The 16222-nt window shown below is 45.9% G+C and overlaps 1 protein-coding gene across 1 annotated transcript in view; it reads left to right on the plus strand.

Moving 5' to 3' along the window:
* The window catches only part of tent5c (terminal nucleotidyltransferase 5C), a 130564-nt gene extending 114759 nt beyond the window's left edge, over nt 1–15805 (plus strand). Inside the window, exon 3 of the transcript XR_005945844.1 lies at nt 14923–15805. The gene's annotated coding sequence lies outside the window, so the exon portion shown is untranslated. The remainder of the gene's footprint in view (nt 1–14922) is intronic.
* The last annotated feature ends 417 nt before the right edge of the window (nt 15806–16222 follow it).

Genomic DNA, 16222 nt, shown 5'->3' on the forward strand with positions numbered 1-16222 from the left:
GACAAATAGCTCACTTCTTGACTCCCCATAGCCTGTCCAGCATTTAAAAGGCACAAGCCAGGAGTGTGATGGAATACTCCCCACTTGCCTGGATGAGTGCAGCTCCCACAACACTCAAGAAGCTTGACACTGTCCAGGACAAAACAGCCCACATAATTGGCACCACATTCACAAACATTCACTGCCTCCACCACCGATACACAGTGGCAGCAGTGCGTACCATCTACAAGAAGCACTGCAGGAATTCATCAAGGCTCCTTAGGCAGCACCTGCCAAACCCACGGCCACTACCATCTAGAAGGACAAGGACAGCAGGTAAATGGGAACACCACCACCTGGAGGTTCCCCTCCAAGTCACTCACCATCCTGACTTGGAAATATATCGCCGTTCCTTCACTCTTGTTTGTTCAAAATCCTGGAACTCCCTTCCTAACAGCACATGGCTGCAGCGGTTCAAGAAGGCAGCTCACCACCAAGTTCTCAAGGGCAATTAAGGATGGGCAATTAAATGCTGGCCTAGCCAGTGATGCTCACATCCCATGAATGAATAAAAAAAGTATCAAACCATGACATCGATTGATAATGTGCAAAATTGCTCAGGAGTCCTCAGCATTGATTTCAAACCTCCATGAAGTCTCATGGCATCAAGTCAAAATGAACAAGGAAATCTGTTGATTATCATCTACAGTCCCCCTCAGCTAATGAATCAGTTCTCCTCCAAGTTGAATACTACTTGGAAGAAACACTGAGGTGGCAATGGCACAGAGTGTACTCTGGGTGCATGACCTCAATGTCCATCACCAAGAGTAGCTTGGTTGTACCACTACAGACCGAACTGGCCGAGGCCTACAGGACATAGCTGCTGGTCTGGGTTTGTGGCAGGTGTTGAGGGAACCCAACAAGAGGGAAAATCCTACTTGACCTCATCCACATTAATCTACTTGTTGCAGATGCATCTGTCCTTGACAGTTTTGGTAGGAGTGACCACTGCAAGGACCTTGTGAAGGCGAAGTCCAATCTTCACATTGAGGATATCCTCCATTTTGTTGTTTGGCACCATCACTGTGGTAAATAGGGATCCATGAGGTGCTGTGGGCCATCAGCAACAGTAGAATCGTATTCAACCACAATCTGTAGCCTCAGGGCTTGGCATAACCCCCACTCTATCATTACCACCAAGCCAGGGGATCAAACCTGGCTCATTGAAGAGTGCAGAATGCCAGGAGCAGCACCAGATATACCTAAAAATGAGATGCCAACGTGGTGAAGCTACAACACAGGGCTACTTGCATGCCAACCAGCAGAGGGAGCATGCAATAGACAGAGCTAAGCACTCCTACAACCAATGGATCAGATCTAAGCTCTGCAGTCCTGCCACATCCAGTTGTAAATGGCGGTGGAGAATTAAAAAACTCCCTGGAGAATGAGGCTCCACAAATATCCACATTGTCAATGATGGGGGAGCCCAGCACATCAGTGCAAAAGACAAGGGCACTGAAGTGCATGTCTGCGCTGGTGGATGGTTTGGGTGTGGGTAAGCACTGCGACAGATCTTCTAAGCCGCTTATTTGCAGATCTTCAATGGAGGAGGTGTCTTCTTGGCTGGAGATGAGGACATGGATGGAACTGAGGGTCTGGCTGGCTGAGGGTGTCAGTCACTTGGCAGAGCTCCCTGTGAACCAAAGTAGAGGTAAGTAGTGCATGGCAGCAGAGTCAAAAGCAGGAGAGAGAACACTCATTTTTGCTTTGAGAGAGGGATGATGTGGTGTCGGATCCTTCCAAGAATGTTTGCTCCCAAACTCATCATTGCCGCAGGCTTGGTCAGTGTGATGGCACGCTCCTCAAAGTGAGTGAAGGGCCTAATGTGGGCCACTCCACCCCGGTCAGGAACCTCTCCTGCATGAAAACAGATGGAGAGAGTGTGAGCAGGACACATGGCACTGCGTGGAATGTTTGTGTGGTGAGCAGAGCCATGGACAGGATGAGGATGTGAGCTCGAGAGGAAATGAGCCTGATGGAGAGATGAAGTTGTGTGTGTGAGAGTTAGTGGTGTTGTCCCTTGAGGTGTGAGATCCCCGTGGACATGTGATGGGTTTGTGAGTGTGTGAGCTGAGAGTGATGAGAAGAGTGAATTACCCTGGAGGAATGGATGAGACTATTCATTCTGTAGCGGCACTGGGTGGCTGTGCTCTTTTGCAGGGCATTGGCACTGGCCACTGCTGCCACCGCCTCCCAAGCCAGAATAATGAGGTTGCTGCTCATCCTGCAGCCAGAGTTGAGGTAGAGGAAATCATGGCGGGCCTCCACTACATCCAAAAGGCACTAGAGGGATGCGTCATTGAACCTGGGGGCTGCAGTCTTTTTGGCTTTTGGGGCCATGTCCTCTTTGCAGCAAACATTGGCTGGAAGCTCCGAGAGATGTGCGCAGCTGGAATTTAAACATGATGCCCTGGATGATGAAGCAGCGAGGCGATGGCGTGGCAGGTGAATGAGAGCCTGCCCGCCAGGGAAATGGCGCATTTCCCAGGAATGCATAATTAATGCGGCGAGTTTGGGATGCAGCATGAAAAGATGCCATTGTGGCCGGCACGTAAATTGTCATTTAGTGCAAATCTGGGATGAATCTGCCCAAGGCTGAAGCTTTTGCAACAGTCTTCAGCCAGAAATGCTGAGTAGATGATCCACCTCGGCCTCCTCCTGAGGTTCCCATGCTAGTCTTCCACCAATTCAATTCACTCCATGTGATATCCAGGCTGAAGGAACGGGATACTGCAAAGGCTATGGGCAATAGTACTGAAAACCTGTGCTCCAGAACTGACCGTCCGCCTAGCTAAGCTGTTCCAGTACAGCTACAACACTAGCACGCACCCAGAAATGTGGAAAATTGCCTAGGTATATCCTGTACACAACAAAGCGGGACAATTACCACCCCATCAGCCTACTCTCGATTATCAGCAAAGTGATGGAAGGAGTCATAGACAATGTTATCAAGCAGCATTTACTCAGAAATAATCTACTCCCTGGTGATTAGTTCACCAGGGCCACTCAGCTCCTGACCTCATTACAACCTTGGTTCAAACATAGACAAAAGAACTGAACTCCCGAGGTGAGGTGAGAGTGACTGCCCTTGACATCAAGGCAGCATTTGACAGAGTGTGGCATCAAGGAGCCCTAACAAAGCTGAAGTCAATGGGAATCGGGGGAGAAACTCTCCACTGATTGGAGTCATACCTAGCACAAAAGAAGATGATTGTGCTTGTTGGAGGTCAGTCGTCTCAATCTCAGGACATTGTTGCAGGTGTTCCTCAGGGTAGTACCTGAGGCCCACCCATCTTCAGCTCTTCATCAATGACCTTCCCTCCATCATAAGGTTAGAAAAGGGGATGTTCGCTAATGATCAGCACCATCCTTGACTTCTCAGATACTGAAGCAGTCTGTGTTCATATGCAGCAAGACCTGAACAATATTCACTTAGTGAATATAAGTGGCAAGCAATATTTGAGCCACACAAGTGCCAGGCAATGACACTCTCCAACATTATAGAATCTAACCACCCCCCTTTGATATTCAATGGCATTACCATCGCTGAATCCCCCACTATCAACATCCTGGGGGTTACCTTTGACCAGAGACTCAACTGGACCAGTTATATAAATACTGTGGCCAAAAGAGCAGATCAGAAGCTATGAAGCCTATGGCATGTAACTCACCTCCTGACTCCCCAAAGCCTGTCCACCACCGACAAAGCACAAGTCATGACTGTGATGAAATACTCTCGACTTGCTGGGATGAGTGCAGCTCCCACAACATTGAGAAGCATGACATCTTCCAGGACAAAACAGCTTGATTGACACCCCATCCACCACCTTAAACATTCACTCTCTCCACCACCGACGCACAGTAGCAGCAGCGTGTACCACCTACAAGATGCACTGCAGCTACCACGGCTCCTTTGACAACACCTTCCAAACTCATGACCTCTACCATCTAGAAGGAGATGCATGGGCACAACACTGCACACTATACTGACTTGGAACTATATCTCCATTCCTCCACTCTAACTGGGTCAAAATCCTGGAACTCCCTCCCTAACAGCACTCTGAGTGTAACTACACCACAGGGACTGCATCAGTTCAAGAAGGTGCCCCAACACCACCTTCTCAAGAGCAATTAGGGATGGGTGATAAATGCTGGTCTAGTCAGTAATGCCTACATCCCATGAAAGAGTAAATTTTAAAAAATGCTGGACATCATTTTGGGTAGTGTGGTAGCATGGGTACTGGGAATGTGCACTTACTGGACACGTGCAGTGCAGGTGCATCATGATGTAAGTCAGTATGTCAAGCTGATTTGATGCCTGCAGATCATTTTGAAGTTCTGCAATCCAACAAATGACTTGACAGGAGCTGAACATGCATTCAGCAGCAGGAAGGAATTCCCAGCAGTGCTATTTAAAGGGGTCATCAACTACATTCAGTTTAGTTGCTGATCGATTTCTACTGGATCTGGTGAGTTTGTAGAAGTGATTGTTCACCAGGGAGTGATGAGGTTGGTCTGAAGGACTTGGTCCTGACTTCCAGGCTTCTGCTCAGACCATTTGTTCCTAAATTTGGCTGCTGTAGTAAGCATTCCAGTCGGGATACAGCATGAATTAGCAGAAGTGACACAAAGGGAGAGCTGCTGGAAGAAGAGGAAGGAAGAAAGACTCTATGCAGGCAGCCATATTCACCTAGGGTCTTCAGGGAGCAATTCTCTTACCTTAACCTCAGTGATGTCACTGTTTCACTAAAGAGCTGCTCACTGCAATCTGCCTCCTGTTACAGGCAGAACTGCAGCCTCAGAGCTGGGTGAGGATGGTATTACCAATGGCTTTGAAGGTGACTATGCCTTGACTTTTTCTGGCTCCTTCCAGGCTGGAGCTGACAATATTTTACCCACCTCTCAGTTTGCTCTCCATTGTTGTATAAGGGAGGTCACTGAGGCTCTGTATGCAGAAAGCTGAATACGTTTCATTCTGTCTTGCCAGAGAGAGGCAGACGGAGCCAGTGCACTACTTCATCAGGAATTCAGGCTACCCCATGATGCAGGATGCCATTGACCGCACACAAATTGCTATGCAGATGCCAGATGTAAATTCTGAGATATTCACATCTGGAAGAGATTCCACTCCCTCAATATCCAGCTGGTGTGTGACCATACATGATGAATTGTGCTGGTCAATGCTCAGTATCCTCCCAGCTGTCATGATTCATTCAATGCTAGTCCACTGTGCCATCTGCATTTGAGCCACCATGACAAGCGAGAGGCTGGGTACTGAGTGGAAAGGATTATCCACTGGTCAGCTGGTTCATGATTCCAGTTTGTATTCCAAGCCATTGTCACACAAAATGCCATCAACGAGACAATTGGCATTTGATCAAGTGCATTATGGTACTGGGTTTGTAACCCCAAAATCAAAGAGTTCAAATCTCACAATGGCAAACTATGAAACAATGTAACTTCATCTGAAACAGATGGAAACGGGTTTGTACTCGAAAGAGTTACATATTCCCGACGTTACTTGGGCTTGGCGTAAATAGCCAAGTGGTTATGGTACTGGGTTTGTAACCCCAAGATCAAGAGTTCAAATCTCACAATGGCAAACTATGAAACAATGTAACTTCATCTGAAACAGATGGAAATGGGTTTGTACTCGAAAGAGTTACCAAGGTCTCCATGGGAAGGATAGTAGACGCCATGGAGATCTTGGTCCAGGAGAACACGGAGACGTGCGCAGACCTGCACTCCATTGTGGGAGCTATGGGTGAGTTCCTGCAGTGGCAATGCGACAGGGAAACAGGACACCTCAACATCCGTCCAAGTGCTCCTTCCCCTCAAGGAGTCAGGCCAGGGCCCTCGGACACCCGAAGGAAGGAGGAGCAGCAGCTGGACACCCCTGGGTTATCCACTCTGGAACCTTAGAGGCTCTCTCCAAGTCTGTCACCCCCTCAACCTCGTTGAGACAGCAGAGGGAGCAGCTGGCCCACAGGAGGACAACCAAAGCTAGCATGCACCCTCAAAGCCTCAGCTCTCCAGAGGACCCACACCAAAGTCATCTGAGGCAACAGGGCCAACCATTGCACAGGCTGTCTCCACCCCTGCTGCAGATGTCAGGGCACCACCCAGAAAAAGTGATAGGCCTAGAAAAGTTAAGAGATTCTGATAACAAGTGGTTGAATGGATGAACACATTTTGTCACTTTATAACCTGAAGATATATATTCTATTTCACTGAATAATATGTAACGTTGTCTTTCAGCTTCAATGGCACACTTTGGAAGCCCTCCCCCTGCATCATCCACTTGCTCCCCCGTCCTCACCCCGCACCAGCAGTTAGGCTGCACACAGCTGGACCATGAGTGATTCTGGAGGGAGAAGTGTGTGTGTGTGTGTGTGTGTGTGTGTGGCAGGGCTTTTCAGAGCCTCATGCAAGCATTCTCCCACCACCCACGCGGAGCCTTCATCTATCACATTCATCTCACGGTCCTGCACATCGTCAATGCTAGCTGCTGGGTTTCTCTTTTGGTTGTCCAGCTGAGCTGATCTGCATCTTCACCCATCCACTGATCGCACTCCCATGCAACACCTGTGACAGCCCAACATGAGGCTCTGCTCACTTTCAATTTTGACAACAATGGTCGAATTTTTGCTCAACTCCCCCGTCCTTTCCCCTCCTCCAGTCACCCATCTCCTTGCTTCCATCACTGTTGACCAACCTGGCATCATCTTCCACCTCCCCACTGTCACCTACCAGCTGGAACCCTAGGGTGGAATTTTACAACAGCGGGATTTTATAGACCTGCCGAAGCCTAGTTCAGAATGGCTCGCCGCATTTCACGGCCCCGTTCCTGGTGAACATGTAAGTTCCCTACCTTCCTGAGAATCCCACCCCCATCAAAATTGACCTCCCTGACATCCTCTTTCCCACCCCCAGGATCTGTGTCTCCCTCCAAAACTCCACCAATCACTCTCACTGTCCCTTCTGCCGCTACTGATACACCCTCACCCTCCCACCTTCCTGGCTCCCTCTGCCCCCTCTCATACTCACCATTCCCTCCTACCACGCTCACCCTCAGTTTGATCCCCAGGAGGCAGCCCTCGACTCACAGATCCCTCCATTGCATGTTTACCTAGACATCCCCCACCCCTTACTCCCTCCTCCACCTGGACTCCTTCCCTCCTCCAAGCTCTCTCCTCCTTCTAGACACCTTCCTCCCCCTGGACTCCTTGCCCCCTCTGAATTCTCTCCCATCTCTGAACTTCCTCCTCCCCCCGAACTGCTTCCCCCCTCTGAAATCTTTCCCCCCTCTGAAATCATTCCCCCTTCTGAACTCTCTCCTCCCCCCGGACACCTTCCTCCCCCTGGACTTCTTCTCCTGTCCAAACTCCTCCCCTGACACCTTCCTCCCCACTTACACCTACCACCCCACTTGCCGTATTCTACCTCATTATACCCTCCTCACCCCAATATTCCCTCCTGCCCCCTCCCAACTTCACCCCCTGACACGTACATCCCCTCAACCTCACTCCCCCAGCATCTTTGTTCCCTACCTCCCAACCTCACTCCCCCGACACATTTGTTCCCCCCTCAACCTCAACTCCCCCCGGCACCTTCGTTCTCTCCCCACCAACCTCGCCCCCCCATCCTGATACCTTCATTTCCCCCCACTTCTAACCTCCCCCTCCCCCGGTACACCTTCCACACTCAGTCACACCTAGACTTTCCTTGCTGATCATCCGTAGCAGCCCACGGCCATGACCATGATGTTCTGAAGCAGACCCGAGACGTGAACAGGGACCTTCCACCTTCCGAGAGCTGCTTCGCGGTGGAGCCATGTCCATGAGAATCCACCAGTATGTCTGGTAGCTGTAGGGCTCCAGCAACTTCTTCTCCTCGGATGTCCGCAATCTGAACAAAGCCCTAATGGTAAGTCCCAACTTCTGCACGTCACACTTGTCCAGACATGTTCTGGGCTTGTGTGTTTTCCACCAGGGTAGTGGTAAATCTGGTGCGGAGGGATGATTCAAGCCTTACTTTGCATCCAATTACCAGGATGCAAATCAGATTCACGCCAGCCTCCAGCGGGTTTCGTGTTCCATCACACCATCAGATGATCCCGCTGTGCTTTCATGCTTGCGTGAAACCGATTTTTGGCCTTCTCACCATATTGTTCCCCCCCACCCCCTGTCCGCCATGCTACCCGATGCCAATGGGACAGGAAAATTCTGGCCTAAGTGTGGTTTAACCAAAGTTTGACACAGGTTTAGCATAACTTTCCTACTTTTCAATTCTGACCCTCTAGAAATAAAACTGGGTGGTTGGTTTGCTTTTCTTTATGGCCTTGCTAACCTGTGGCACAACTTTTAGTGATTTATGTATTTGTACTTCAAGATTATTTTGTTCCTCTACCTCACCTAGACTTTTACTTTCCAAGCAAATATACTAGCCATGTTTATCTGAACATCGTTTGCCAATTATTTGACCATTCTGTAAGTTTATTAATGCCCTGCTGTAATTTGTTGCAGTCCTTTTCAGTATTGACTATCCCTCCCGATCTGGTGTCATTGCAAATTTAGAAATTGTGCTTTTGATTCCAAAATCTAAATTGTTAATGTAAATTGTAAATATAAACAGTGGTCCCAACACTGATCCCTTCACTAGATTGATTCCAGAGATGCGGGGCTTGTTTTATGAGGTGAGATTGAGCAGTTTAGGCCTATACTCGTTAGAGTTTAGAAGGATACGAGGAGATCTAATTGAGGTATATAAGATGCTAAAGGGGATTGACAAAGTAGACGTGGAGTGGATGTTTCCCCTTCTGGGGTGTTCTAGAATGAGAGGCCATAGTTTTAGGCTAAAGGGTGGTAGATTTAAATCCGAGATGAGGAGGAATTACTTTTCTCATAGGGTAGTGAATCTGTGGAATTCACTATCTCAGAGGATGCCGGGACGCTGAATAAATTTGAGGAGGAGATAGCCAGATTTTTAATTAGTAATGGGTTGAAAGGTTATGGAGAGAGGGCAGGAAATTGGAGTTGAGGCCAAAATGAGATCAGCCATGATCGTAATGAATGGCGGGGCAGGTTCGAGGGGCTGAATTGCTTACTCCTGCTCTTAGTTCTTATGTTCTTATGTTTGGAGCACTATTTCCCATTGTCTGCCGCTCTGAATAACCACCCTTTATTCCCATTCTCTACTTCCTCTCTTGCAATAACTGGCAGTCCATTTTGCCACTTGTCCCTTCATTCCACATCTTTATCATTAGTCATAATTATTATGTGGCACCTTATCAAAGGCCTTCAGAAAATCCAAATGAATTATTGTTACTGAATTACTATTGTCTACTATCTCTGTCGCCTCCTCAAAAATTCAATAAGTTTAGTTGGAACATGGTTGGGTTCACAAGTGTTGTAATTCAACTGGTCACCACTTGAATATTGTAAAGGATAGTCTGTGTAAAGCACTATACAAGATACATAAGGATAAGGAGCTGGAGTAGGCCATTTGGCTCCTCGAGCCTCCTCAGCCATTTAATAAGATCATGGCTGATTGATACCCATCTCCTTTCTGCTCCTTGATTGTCTCCACAGGCCTTCTGGTTGGCCTGCCAGTGCACCCAGCATTTCCATATGCATACCTATTAGTCTTTTCCCATGGTCTGGTTCTTATCTAAGTCCTCTGTGGCAGAACTCATTTGTGATCTCACAATCTGGCACTTGTCCTACTGTCCCCTGTCCTGCCTGTAGGTCACCCATGCCTACATGCTGGTTTGTGATGCAGAGTGACACCAACAGAGCAGGTTCAATGCCAGTACCGATTGAGGTCATCCATGAAGGCCCTGCCTTCTCAATGTCGTCCCTTGCCTAAGGTGTGGTGGTCCTCAGGTTAAACCCTCGAATAAGAGAGCAGCCTATAGTCCTCTGCAACTTTCACTCACCACATGCAGATTCCACCTCTAAGCTACCCTCTAAAGTCTGTGCAGTGTTAGTATTTGATCTGGTGGCTGGGAATGTAATATTAAGTCTTGGTGTTTCTTTATCATCACTCTCTTCTTCCTCCTCCACCTCTTGCTCCTGCACCACTGCCTGACTAGGTGGCAGTTCCTGGGTACCTGAAAGGAGAAAGGTATCATTGTAGTGACCATGACTGAGGCAGGGGCTGAAACATTCAAAGATGAAGGTATGTTCATACCAAAACCTCCATTTCATGACTCACTTACCCCTCATTCCACAATCTCTGATTTACCAGTTGCCGATGATCTAAGCATGCACCTTCTGCTTTCCTCACCAAACCCTACCGTCTACCTTCCTCAGCCACTTGCAAAAAGTGCTGAAGCAACTTGAAGGACTAAAATCCATCAAATCCCCAGAACCTGATGACCTACACCATAGGGTTCTGAAATAGCTGCAGAGTTAATGGATACGCTGCTATGATCTTCCAAAATTCCCTAGATTCTGGAATGAGCCCAGCAGATTTGAAGTTAGCAAATGTAACACTGCTATTCAAGAAAGGAGAGAAAGAGAAAACAGGAACCTAAAGGCCAGTTAACCTGACATCAGTCAGGAGCAGTTAACTGCCAAGCTTTTGTTTAACTTCAAACCAGACAGGTCAACTCTGATTGGTCAAGGCATTTCCATGGGAATGAACCAGGGAATGGCTGTCCCTAAGCTTTTCTTTAGTTGAAACAGGTGTAATGTATGGACATGCTCCTTCTGTCTACAAAGGACAAGGTCCTGTGTATGAATATATGTAGCTTCTAGCAAGTGTAAGTGAGCTAGACTGCGAGCCTGACTGATAATCTTAAATTGGCTGTCAGTGTACTCCTTAGCACACTCAGGATTGTTTAGCAAGTGTTGTCCAATCACAGAATCACGTCTACTGTCGGACATTTGTTTTGAGTTTTACAACCATGAGCTGGTTGGGTACAGTCAGTACTTTGCCTGGTGCAAACAGCAGAAGGGACATGCTGTTTGATACAAAATGCCAGTTGTTAGGATGTACAGCCTACATTCCTTACATCACTTTCCCTTTATAATTGGTATTCTTGCAAATTCTGTCCTGATGAGTGCAAGACGAAAAGTTTCAACAATGTGTCTTTTTTCAGCCACACCTAAATATATCTGAGTTTTTTTGCAGACCTAACTGGGTAGATAAAGGGAAACCAGTAGATGGAGATTTCCAAAAGGGATTTGATAAGGTGCCACACAAAAGGTTAGCAGTCAAGATAAGGGCTCATGGAGTTGGGCATAATATATTAGCATGGGCAGGGGACTGGTTAACAGGCAGGAAGCAAAGAGTAGGTATATATGGGCAATTTTCAAGTAGGCAGGCTGTGACTAGAGGAGTGCTGCAAGTATCAATGCTGGGGCCTCAGCTATTTACAATCCATACTAATAACTTAGACAATGAAACAGAGTAATGTTTCTAAGTTTGCTGACACCAAGCTTGGTGGATATGTAAACTGTGAGGAGGAAAACAGACAGTCTGCAGATATATATATATATATATATATATATAAATGAGTGGGCAACAAGATGACGTATAATGTGAGGACCTGTGAGGTTATTCACTTTGGTCATAAGAATAGAAAAGCAGAATTTTTTTTAAAAGGCATGAAACTTGTGAATGTTGATGTTCAGAGAGAGTTGGGTATGCTTGTACAAGGACCACAGAAAATTAGCATGCAGGAAGGCAAATGAAATGTTGGCCTTTAATCCAAGGGAATTGGAGTACAGGAATAACAAAGCCTTTCTAAAATTGAACAAGACTTTAGTGAGATGACTCCCGAAATACTGAGTGCGGTTTTGGTCTCCATACTAAGGAAGGATATACTTGCATTAAAGACAGTACAGCGAAGGTTCGCTAGATTGATCCCTGGGATGAAAAGGTTGTCTTATGATGTGAGGCTGAGTATTGGGTCTATATTCTTTGGAGATTAGAAGAATGAGAGATTACTTTATTGAAACATACAAGATACTGAAGGGGCTTGACAGGGTAGACACTGAGAGGATGTTTCCACTGACTGGAATTGAGAACATAGAGGCACAGTTTCAGAATAAGGGGATGATCATTTAGGACTGAGATGAGAAATTTCTTCACTCAAAGGGTTGTGAATCTTTGGAACTCTGTACTCCAGAGGATTGTGGATACTCCACTGCTGAGTATACTTAAGGTGGAGATGGACAGATTTTAGGTGTCTCAGGGCATGAAGGGATATGAGCCAGTGGACAGGAAAGTGGAGCTGAAACCCAAGATCAGTCATGAGTGTATTATTAGCAGAGAAGGCTTAGCAGGTAGTATGGTCTACTCCTGCTCCTATCTGTTGTGTTCTTGTGTTCTGGCAGCACCAACTGCACCCAGAATGCACCTTCCTTTTAAGAGGTGAAGATTAGTTTTAAGTAGCGGAGGCTAGCTTTAACCTTTGGCTTTTACAAACTTGGACATCCTGCAGAGGGACACAGCCACGTTGTGTGTTGGTTAGCTCAGTTGGCTGGATGGCTGTTTTCTGACGCAGAGTGATGTTAACAGTGTGGGTTCAACTCCTGTATTGGGTGAAGTCATCCACAAAGGCTAAACCTTGCCCCTTGCCTGAGGCTTAAGTTAAACTCACCACCAATCATCTCCCTCCAATGAAAGAGCAGCCTATGGCCCTCTGGGACTATATTGACTTTCATTTCCAGCCACTCAATGTGCAGTTACCACTGACTATATGTTACTACCATGGTATTGAGCAAGCAGCATGAAGTTTGAGTGCTGCTTGTATCAGAAGAATTGGTGAGGGGTCGGGGTGAAGTTAATCATGCATCACCATTCCTGTGCCCATTTTCAGGGACTATCCTAATTTTCTCCCACCGTAATATTATTATAACCAAAATACTCTTCACTGCATTAAGTTGTACAGACATATTTTGAGACCACATGTGGTATAGTTATGAATGGTACCTGTGATAATGATGAGCTTCAAAGCAGAAAGTTGGCTTCAACTTTTAAGCAGTGATCATTAAAAGCTGAATACACAACAGTAATTAAAAAAATATAATTGACTATTACTGGAAACTTCCAATAACCTTTAGTTATTCCAATTACAAAAGCAGTTGTCCTCAAAAGAGCACAAATTCCAGAAAATAGCACTTCCAGTAAAACGGTTCAGACTTTTACCAGGAATTATGGGGGCTACACATTGGGAGCAATTTTTAGCTGAGGGTATGATTTTTGTAATACAATTTTTTTCATAAATATAGCACTACTTGATGAATATAATTGTAATGACATTATATGAAATAATTCATGCTTTCATAATAGAAGCTTTTCCAAGTGGAAGGAAAATGCTCAAGTGAATGTTTGCTCTCAAATGAGTTTCTCTTCATTTTTTACAAAGAGACTGATAACACAGTGCAGCCAAAGCAGCAATTAATCAAACACTCACTATAATATAAGTAAGCTAAATGCCATTGAATCTACAGGCAAACTAATCTAGATTTTAATATTATCATTTTCAGCCATATTTAAAAGAGCAGAGACCCAGACATTAATTCTAAAGCTGAACCATATGAAAAAGCACCAAAATATAGGATGATTGGCCAGTTTAATGGTCAAAACTGCCATTCTAATTGATTTCAGGGTTTGGGTATCAACTTACTTTCGAACAGCTATTTCTCTTAAGCAGATTTTTTCCTTCAGCGACCCGGAATTTGCGTCCTATGCTGTCCTTGAAGAGGTATGCCCTGGGGATTAACAATTATCCTTCTTATAATTTGTTCATTGAATTTAAAGTAGTTTTGCATCATGATATCAACCTCACTTGTATATGGTGGACAGTATATTACCACACTGGCCAAAAGTTTACAGATTAAAGCTACTAGTGACTTAATTTACAAATATATAGCAAAATGAAGTGCACCTAATAATAAAAGTATGATGCACAGCTAACATTCACATGAAGAATATTAAAGGATTTGTTATTCTTAAAGAAATTATCCTCAAACATAGCTCTGGATAATATATAGTAAACCCAACTGTCTCAAGAACAAATTTCTTGTCGAAATGCATTTTGCAGTTTGTTTCCAGCTTTTGGGAAATCTCGAATCTCCTGTTTTTAAATATACAGATGTCTGAAGCAACTGCTAGTGCTGCTGTCAGATATTCGCTTCCGTAGGATTTTTTTTAAACAACAAATGGAGGAGGTAGACTTAAGACAGAGTTAATTTCTGTGTGATGCGTGTATCGAACAGGCAGTGGACAGGAATTCTGACTCATCAATTTTTGTGATCGGGTAACTGCCAACGCTGGTCACACTCACAGTTTGTTCACTGATTGGGAGGGTGGAGAGTTTGATGATGAGGTTGCAGCCCTTTAAAGTGGGAAGTGCAGTTCAAAGGTAGTCTGTGGAGTGAGATAATAAAGCAGCAGCATGATGTTTTCCAGGGCCATCCAATTCACTGGTGCAGTCATGGAAGTACTTATGAAAGAAATTCTGAACAAGGTAATGACCCTCTATCCCTCCCCTGGGTGCCTGTTAGGTTAGCAGCAATAGAGAGAGAATGTTGAACAGGTCGATGTCTATAGTATTAGTTCACATGGAAACTTAATGATCTCACCAGGACTCCCCTTCACATTTCCCTTTCTCTCTACATAGCACTGCAACACAAATAAATCTTTCTCTCCTTCACTTTCCAAGCTTTTCCATTTACAATTGAACACTCCACCAAATGTCCTTTTGTTTCCATTCACACTCAACATCTACTTCTGTCCTCACAATGACTGCCTCCTCTTGGCTGCACTTGCTACTTTATCCCCTAAGTATGTACATCATGTTAAACTGCCTCACAATTTTCAAAAGCCTCCAAAAAGGCCCTCACTAACCCACTACTTTTCTGCTTGCAGGGAAATCTGACACATAACCAAAGGAAGCCTTCAGGAACAGGAGGACATCAATGAAGGAGGCAATCATGGAACTCATGGCAAGAGATTGGAAATTCAGCATTTCTGTCAACCTTCAATCACTGATAATGCCTACCTCTGAGTCAGAAGGTCATAAGTTCAAATTCCATTTGGACTGGCCACCCAATAGCGAGGGAATGCTGTATTGTTAGAAATGTTGGCTGGGATTTTCTGTGCCTGACTGGGGCAGGCGTGTTCGGCGGTGTGATTGGAAAATCTCAAAATTGTGAAAAGGTCCTCATTGCATTTCTTGGTGAAGTAAATCCAGGATGCGATTGTCCCCTCCCCCTATCAATGGGTAGCTGTGTTTCCCGCGTCAAACTTCGGAAACTTAATTTTCATAAATATGCATCTCATTATTGTAGCCACGCAGCAGAATCATCCCCCCATGTCAAATTTAAACCACCTGTCCACTTGAGTTGAGACCCTGGCTTGTGAACACCCTTGGATGCTTCCTAGATATATCTGCAAAAGAAAGGAGAGATCATTAGTGCACGACAGGGCACTGCGGAATAGGAGATATCACTCACAATATGGTTGTCTGATGGATGTCGTAGTGCAGGGTCCTGATTGGGTGAGCGTCACTGACCTCACCATTAGCAAAGTAATGGTTCACATCCTCACCAGACACGTGGATGGATCTACTCTCAAAGTCGGTCAGAACCTTCAGTTGAGGCATCTGGAACCTTTCCCTTTTGTTATGAGCCAGCTTGTCCTGCATGAATACAGATGGAGAGAGTGTAAGCAGGACGCTAGCCAGGCCAGGTGAGAAGGATACTTGGCATGTGTGGGTGGTGAATGGTGCCATGGGCAGGATGAGGACACAATCCACAGAGGAGATGTGTGTGTGAGGGTATGAATGGTGATGTCCCTTGGGCTGGCAATGAGTGAGATCCCTGTGGATGTTTGTGGATTTGTGAGTGTGTGAGTTGAGAGTGATGAGAAGGGTAACTTACCCTGGCAGAACGGAAGAGATCATTCATCCTCTTCCTGCACTGGATGGCTGTCCTCTTTTGTAGGACCTTGGTATTGACCACCACTGCCACTGCCTTCCCTGCTGGATTTGTCACCTTGGATGAGGCTCTTCACCCAGGGGTAGAGGACTTTGCAGTGGGCCTCCATGGCGTCCAGTAGGCATTCGAGAAAGGCATCACTGAACATGGGGGCTGCATGTTTGCTCCCTTTGGAAAACATGATTTTCCAATAGCTTTCAATCCCCCCTCCGAGAGTCCTAAATCTGTGC

This window comes from Carcharodon carcharias, chromosome 18 (assembly GCF_017639515.1).
Source record: "Carcharodon carcharias isolate sCarCar2 chromosome 18, sCarCar2.pri, whole genome shotgun sequence".
Lineage (NCBI taxonomy): Eukaryota > Metazoa > Chordata > Chondrichthyes > Lamniformes > Lamnidae > Carcharodon > Carcharodon carcharias.